The 6974-nt window shown below is 37.3% G+C and overlaps 1 non-coding gene across 1 annotated transcript; it reads left to right on the top strand.

The window, feature by feature from the left end:
- Window positions 1–3623: 3623 nt before the first annotated feature.
- On the top strand, window positions 3624–3695 carry Trnah-gug. Its single transcript has one exon. It is a non-coding gene; the product is annotated as a tRNA-His (tRNA).
- Window positions 3696–6974: the final 3279 nt, after the last annotated feature.

Genomic DNA, 6974 nt, shown 5'->3' with positions numbered 1-6974 from the left:
TGTTCGTCAAAAAATTTTATTTCTCAAGAACTTCCAGAAGAACGCGCTTCCATTAGACAAAGACCCGCGGGGAGACAAAGCGAAAACCATGACGTGACCCCTGCCTACTGCTACCAGTACGCGGTGCGATAGGCATGGCAGCGCCCCCGGTTCAAGTGGTGCTACCTAGGGCTGCGCGCATCTCGAGTGGGCATTGTGCCCCGCTCGGCAACGCAGAGCCCCTTTGTCTGTTTTCGGGCACTAGAAGATCTTTAAAAAAACGCTCCACTTATCATGATAAAGGCCCTAATGCACTATTTATTCGCGCATATTGTCGGCTGCTAGCAGTGGCGGTTGCTCTATATGGCCGCGGGTCTTTACCAAAGCAACATTTGTCACGACCGTGTCGCCGATAGAGTTCTAGTAAAATACTCGAGAATTTTAGCGGATAGAGTTTGCAGTCTACTCAGGTAGATTCCGGAAATCGGATTTTCCGGCTCCGGTGGAGTTATTTGGTTTCAACCTTTTTTTGTAATACTCTAATATTTTTAGCCGACCATACCAACAGGTATGGTAGGCTATTAAGGTCGGCAAAAAAAATGTTTTTTTTAATTTCACTCAAAATGAGTTAAAATGGGTCATAAATGACCTAAATACAAAATATTTTCATGGTGTCTGTCTGTTTGTCCGTCTGTCTGTAACACGATAACTCAAAAACCGCTAAACCGATTTTAATCAAATTTGGCACAAAAATACTGTGGCACCCGAGAACCTGGCCATTAGTTTTTGGTGGGGATGGGGGGTTGGTAAGGGGGTGTGGGAGGGGGTTAAAAATTTCAAAAATCGTAACTCCAAAATTACAGTAGCTAGCGAAACGCGGTTTTCAATTTATGATTAGGAATAATATTTGTAACAAAATTTGTAATAACATCAAAATCAGTCAAAGTCGCAGTTTTTGAGGTAAAAAAAATTGAAAAAATTCCTCTACTTTTTCCATTACTCCATCTTCGATCCATCAAAACCGCTTAGAATAAATCCATTATCCGCTAGTGTCGAGAATTACTTTTGGGGAATGCTCCGTGGCAAAGAACGAGAAGAAGCGAGTAAATATCGAGACTTATACAGGGTGAGTCTTAAATAAGTTCAAATATTTTTAGGGCTGGTACATCTCGACAAAAGAAACATATTTTCTCTCTACCGTTTTTCAGATAAATTTAAAATAATCCGGTTATTTTACTTTAAAAATTAAAAAAAATAATTTATTGCTTAAATTTTTTTCTGAGTTTTCTTTCTTGTAAATTTAATCTACTACCTGTTGACATATTATCAAGAAATTATCTTTTAAACTAAAATCTAAAAAAAAAATTCAAATTTGTTTTCAAAAGATTCCAAATTTTCAATTTTTTTTCTCGACAAAAAACCTCATAGACGTGTTTGAGTCGAAATATGCTACTCCTAAAAATATTTGCATTTATTTAAGACTCGCCCAACTACCAAAGCTGGAGGGAAGGCACGTGTACTTGTTAAGGAAACAAAATATTCAGGAATCATTCTGGACTCGAAGCTTTCCTGGAAAAGGAACTTGGAGGAAAGGATGATAAAGAGAATAAATGCATTCTATGCATGTAAGAAACTATTTTGGAAGGAGATGGGATCTGCAACCGTACATTATACACTGGATGTACACTGCTATAGTTAGACCAATCATCACTTATGGAGCACTAATATCGTGGAAAGCGGTACATAAACAGACCAATAGAAAAAAACTTAAGTACAGCGATTAGCAGCTCTAGGTACAACTGGAGCAAGGAACAAAACAGCGCCAGCTGCGCTTGAAGCAATTCTGGACTTGCAATCAATCGACTGGCTCGTGAAGGATCTGGCCGCTAAGGGTGCCCTAAGATTAAGGGAATCCAATCTGTGAAACCAGACCAACTACGGTCACTCGAGGATATTGCCAGTGATAGGGAAAATCATGGCGAACACTTGTCCACATCTACTAGACCAGAAAACGGACTATATGCTCACCAAACATGATCTTAGAGAAAAGATAAGGATTCGCATCCCGACAAGAGAAGAATGGGAATAAAGCAACTGAGTAATGAACACTCAAGAGATAGCAGTCTACATAGATCTTCCGCAACTTCAGGAGGCACAGGTATAGGCATTTTCTGAGAGGAACTAGACATCCGACGATCTTTAAGGGTATCAGATGGCTGTAATGTTCTAGAAGCAGAGGTTTACGCTATAAAGGAAGCGGCTAGTTGTATACGAGAGAAAATTGCTGATAGATGAATAGGAGATATCTTTATATACTCTGACAGCTTGGACGTTTTAAGAAGCATCACCATGCAATCAGTGAGATCGAAAACTGTGTTGGACTGCCGAGAAGCACTGTCCTGGCATGCGAGGCCACTCTGTGCTGGGTGCCAGGCCACATCAATGTGGTGGGCAATCAAGAAGCGGACACATCCGCCAACGAGGGGGCCAGGAGAGAGGCCGTGGCAGACGACTCATCACTTCTGACGATCAACACACTGAAGGAAGCTATAGGAACTACCATCAAGGCCAAGCAGCAAGAAACGTGCCAACACCATGAAGACTGTGCTACAGCTCGAAGACTATGGCCAGTGGTAGATAGCAAAAAGACAAAACAACTACTAGAGCACAAAAAGAATCTGGTGCGTGTAATTGTAGGTGTCGTCACTGGAAACTGCCCACGGGGGTAAACCTCGTCAGATATATAAGTAGGTAATATTGAAAACATAGCAATAATAGTTATTTTTTATACAAGACGATAAAATAGTATTTTATGGTCGATCGAAAAGATTAATTCATGAGCGGTGAAATCGCGAGTGAATTAATTTCAGTAGACGATAATGCAATTTTATCGTCGTGTATAAAACAATATTTTTTTCCATAGCGAGTTACGTTTTAAAAAATATTCGGAAATTATTATATCAAGGATTTTATTTCGAGTAGAAAAAATACCGTGCTGGGTTGGCGTTGGTTTCTATGTAATTTGACAAATAAATAAAGCTGTCTGTTTAGTTGTCAGTTTTGAGTTAATATTTTTTAATTCTCTTTCGTGTCGATTGCTGATTGAATTGGAGCCAGAAATGACTCAAAACGAAATAAGTAAATTACCAACAGATATTCAAGGCTGAGGCCGCTGAGGCGACAAACGCCATATCCAAACTACTTCCATTTAAATCCCGAATAACTTATGAAGAGGAATACAAAAATTTTCAAAAATGGAGGCAATTAAAAAACGTGCGAGAAGAAATAAAGTGTTTAACCTATCCTCGCTGTTAAAGTATCATTTAATATCTACTCTTGCGGTTAAAGTACTATTTTATCTACTATTTTTGATAGATATAAGGCAATTTTAACAGTTGCTATGGGAAAAAAATGTAACTGTAATTTTAATTATTAATTATAAAAATAATATTACAAAAATATCATTTGGTTTTCGTAATAATGAATGGCCGGCTTTATTTTCTTATTCCAAATCAATTTTAAGATAAAATTATTTTTATAGTCGGAGATGGTTGAATCGAGTGCATTGGACCATTAAGTGGAGCACAACAAATTAAAATTTCTTCGAATTTTAAAGAAAATAAATATTTTACAAGTCTCCGGTAGCCGTGATCGTCTAGTGGTTAGAACCCTACGTTGTGGCCGTAGTAACCCAGGTTCGAATCCTGGTCACGGCACTGTCAAACACTGTCACGGTGGAGACATATTTTTTTTATTTTTGTTTGATTTTTCCTACTTGAAATAAATTGAGTATTGATTAGCTGTATTTTTAGAGGTATAGACATTTTTTATATTTTTAGATTTTTTTTCAACGTTTTTATAGTAAGTATATTAAACGAGTTTCGAAACGACGTTTTTAACACGAGTTCGACAGTTTGTTGGCTCGAGCCGCAGGCAAGAGCCACAAATCGAACGAGTGTACGAAGAAGTTTTCGAATGAGTTTTTTACGCTATTTTTTCTACGACTACAAATTAGCAACAGACTCAGTTTGTTTCTATCTAGCAAACAGACGGACAGTTTTGTCAGTTTTGTGGAATAATTTGCGATGTAATGATGACACTTTTCTGACGGCTGCGTTGTCAACACATGTCGTGTGCACTAAGACACATGTAGTGCGCTAAATCCTTAGCACACGACAGTTTGCAAAACGCCAATTTCAGATCGAGTTTTCCGTGTGTCAAACTGCATTTTCTAGGCTAGTCGTAGAAAAAAGGTATTTGCTAAACTCTTGCTGCTTAAGATTCTTAAGATTTCCAACTAGGACTACTTAGAATGCGGAGAGGAAGAAGACACCATAGAAGAGGAGAGAAAGAGAGGAGAGGAAGGATAAAACCACCTGCTGTGCCGCTGTCCGGCATTTGAAAACTGTCGCTTTAAACTTTTTTTGGAGGGTCTAGACGAAGCAGCAGAAATCAACATCAGCGACATCGGGGACTTTGCAAAGAGCTGGAAGCACTTTAACGCAAAGAAAGAATGAGGGGAAAGTTTGGTACAATAATACAGGGATATTGCAATGGGCCAAAGGCTTCCGAGTGAGCGATCAAACAGGATCCCAAACCCCAACAACCTAACCTGACCTAACCTAGCGTATTGCAGTGTGAAGTCACACGAATCGATTCGTATGAAATTAGTTTGCAATCAGTCACAAACCGAATGTACGCGACCATTTCCCGCAACCACAGTTGCGTAATAATTTTAAAGTTGCCCGTTTTTCACAGAGTTCATACTTTTGTGTGCCAACTTCATTTCTTAAAAAATGTTTGGGCATTTCGCCACTAAAACCGAAATCTTATAATGTTTAACGTTTCAGAGGGTATATATCTCCCGATCTCCCTTCGTCACCATGCAGAAGCCAAAAAAATAAAAAGGAGAAAACCCAGATCATTTAAAATGTCTATATGTACCTAACTATCACTTCGAGAACACTTGGTTTTAACACACACGCCTCTTTTAAAACCCTTTGACGATCCAAACTGAAGGATCGATATTCGCACCAGTACTATCACCAACATGATAGTGCAATACTCATAACCAAAAAAAACTGTTTTTTATGCTTATCTCGTGATCGTTTTAAACAAGATTATTGTATCTTTTTAAGTACCTTTTCTATATTAATCTAAGCTCCAAACTCGACCCCACGACACGCCACTGGTCGGGAGGCTCGTTTGAATTTTAGAGCGGCCGTCGATCGTCACCTGGTCGTAGAAGGCTGAGGACCACGGTTCGTGTTTGTTTTGTTTGGGCTTGAGTGGCGGAATACGAGGTCGCTAATATGTCGTTACTGTATCTATGTTCGAAATCAATTGTGCGTTGAGATGAACCCCGATCGCTAAAGGATAGGGAGATAATCATGACTCATCTGGTGCTAGCTCATGCTATATTTGTAAAGAATTGATAGGTACAATAATTATTATCGGCTTCCGAAAAAAATAGAACTGCATTTATAAAATATTAAAATACTTATACTTACATAATTAAACCATTGAATGAAAAGATTAAGGAAAAACTATATCCGCCAAATTTTTTTAACATGACAAAAGGGTTTTAACATGGCTGACTTGAATTCCGATTTATCATTGGTGTTTTGTGTCTTTTAACAAGTTAAAAAATACCCTATTGTAGAGTAAATTTTTAAATAACTTTTTGGTTTTGCTTTACGTCGACCAAGAAACACAAATAAAAATTTTAAAAAAATAAAAAAGAATCATAAATACAAAGAATTTGAGGCTTTTTGGTTTTACCTCATTAAAGCCCGATTGTACAAACATGGCTTAAACTCGACTTCATTGTTCATGAATTCGGATCAACGCTGAACTCGACAATTTTATATAGATATATTTTTCTTGTAGTGTAGGATTATAAGGTGATTAAAAGCCCAGTTTAAGCCACGAAAATGGCTCAATCATTTTAAATCGTCAAATACCTAATTTTTGAACTAATTTCGACGATAAGGAGTCACTAAATAATCTATTAAAATTTTGAACTTGGTTGAAACTTAGCCTGAACTCACCTTAAACCTTTTTTAAAAACATATATAAGATAATGTAATATTTAGATTAATAACAAAAATACAGACACGCTACTGAAACAAAAGAGTAAAAGTTTTTGGTTTGGGTTAGTTGAAATTCAAACATAATTAAGTTATCTCTAAACGATTTTTTTAACTGATTGGTTTACTATTCTTCTTTGCTACATTTTTTCAAAAAATTCCAAATTTTCCAAATTTTTTGTTCACAAAAAAAACGTCATAGACGTATTTCTGGGATCGAAATAACCACCCCTAAAAATATTTGCACTTATTTAAGACTCACGCTGTATAAGCAGTGTACTTTAATGTTATGCTTCAGCAAGTACTGCACAATTTAGGATTGGGCATCAATGTTGACTAATCCTATTGTGAATTGTGTAACCACCCTGTATAAACAATAATACATAACTAAGGTTAGTTTATTACTCGGTAGTTTTTGTCATTAAATACACCCCTGTTCTATAAACGACGAAACTTAATAACTAATCCTCGACGAAAGCAGCTTAACCAATCAGGAACAGCAATTAATATCGACTTAAAAAAATCTTCGAAATACCTGCGTCGAGCGTCCAATCATCCCCCAGGGGATTACCAGAGGGATGACGATTAAACGTCACCTATCGACCTGTCAGGGGAGTCTTCAGAGTGATAAATGCCATAAATGCACAGCCAATCATAAAAATTACCTATATAATTAATAGCCATAGAAAAGTCTGCATCAAGTGGGATTGAGAGAAGTAAAATAAGGTAAAATCTGTCCAACTGTCAGTGGAACATTTCGACAGACGACATAAAAAAATCGCAGAAAATACAATTTACTGTGAATTAAAATGACAGACAACTGTTGCTGTCATGGTATTGCGCCCTCTCGTTGTACTTTATCGAAGTTGGTATTTTCTGTCTAAAAACAAACATTTTAGATGGGTG

Source organism: Sitophilus oryzae, unplaced genomic scaffold, assembly GCF_002938485.1.
Source record: "Sitophilus oryzae breed Bouriz unplaced genomic scaffold, Soryzae_2.0 scaffold_1242_pilon_pilon, whole genome shotgun sequence".
Taxonomy (NCBI): Eukaryota; Metazoa; Arthropoda; class Insecta; order Coleoptera; family Curculionidae; genus Sitophilus; species Sitophilus oryzae.
The sequence above is the reverse complement of the archived record's forward strand: the minus strand, read 5'-3'. Positions and strand labels throughout refer to the sequence as shown.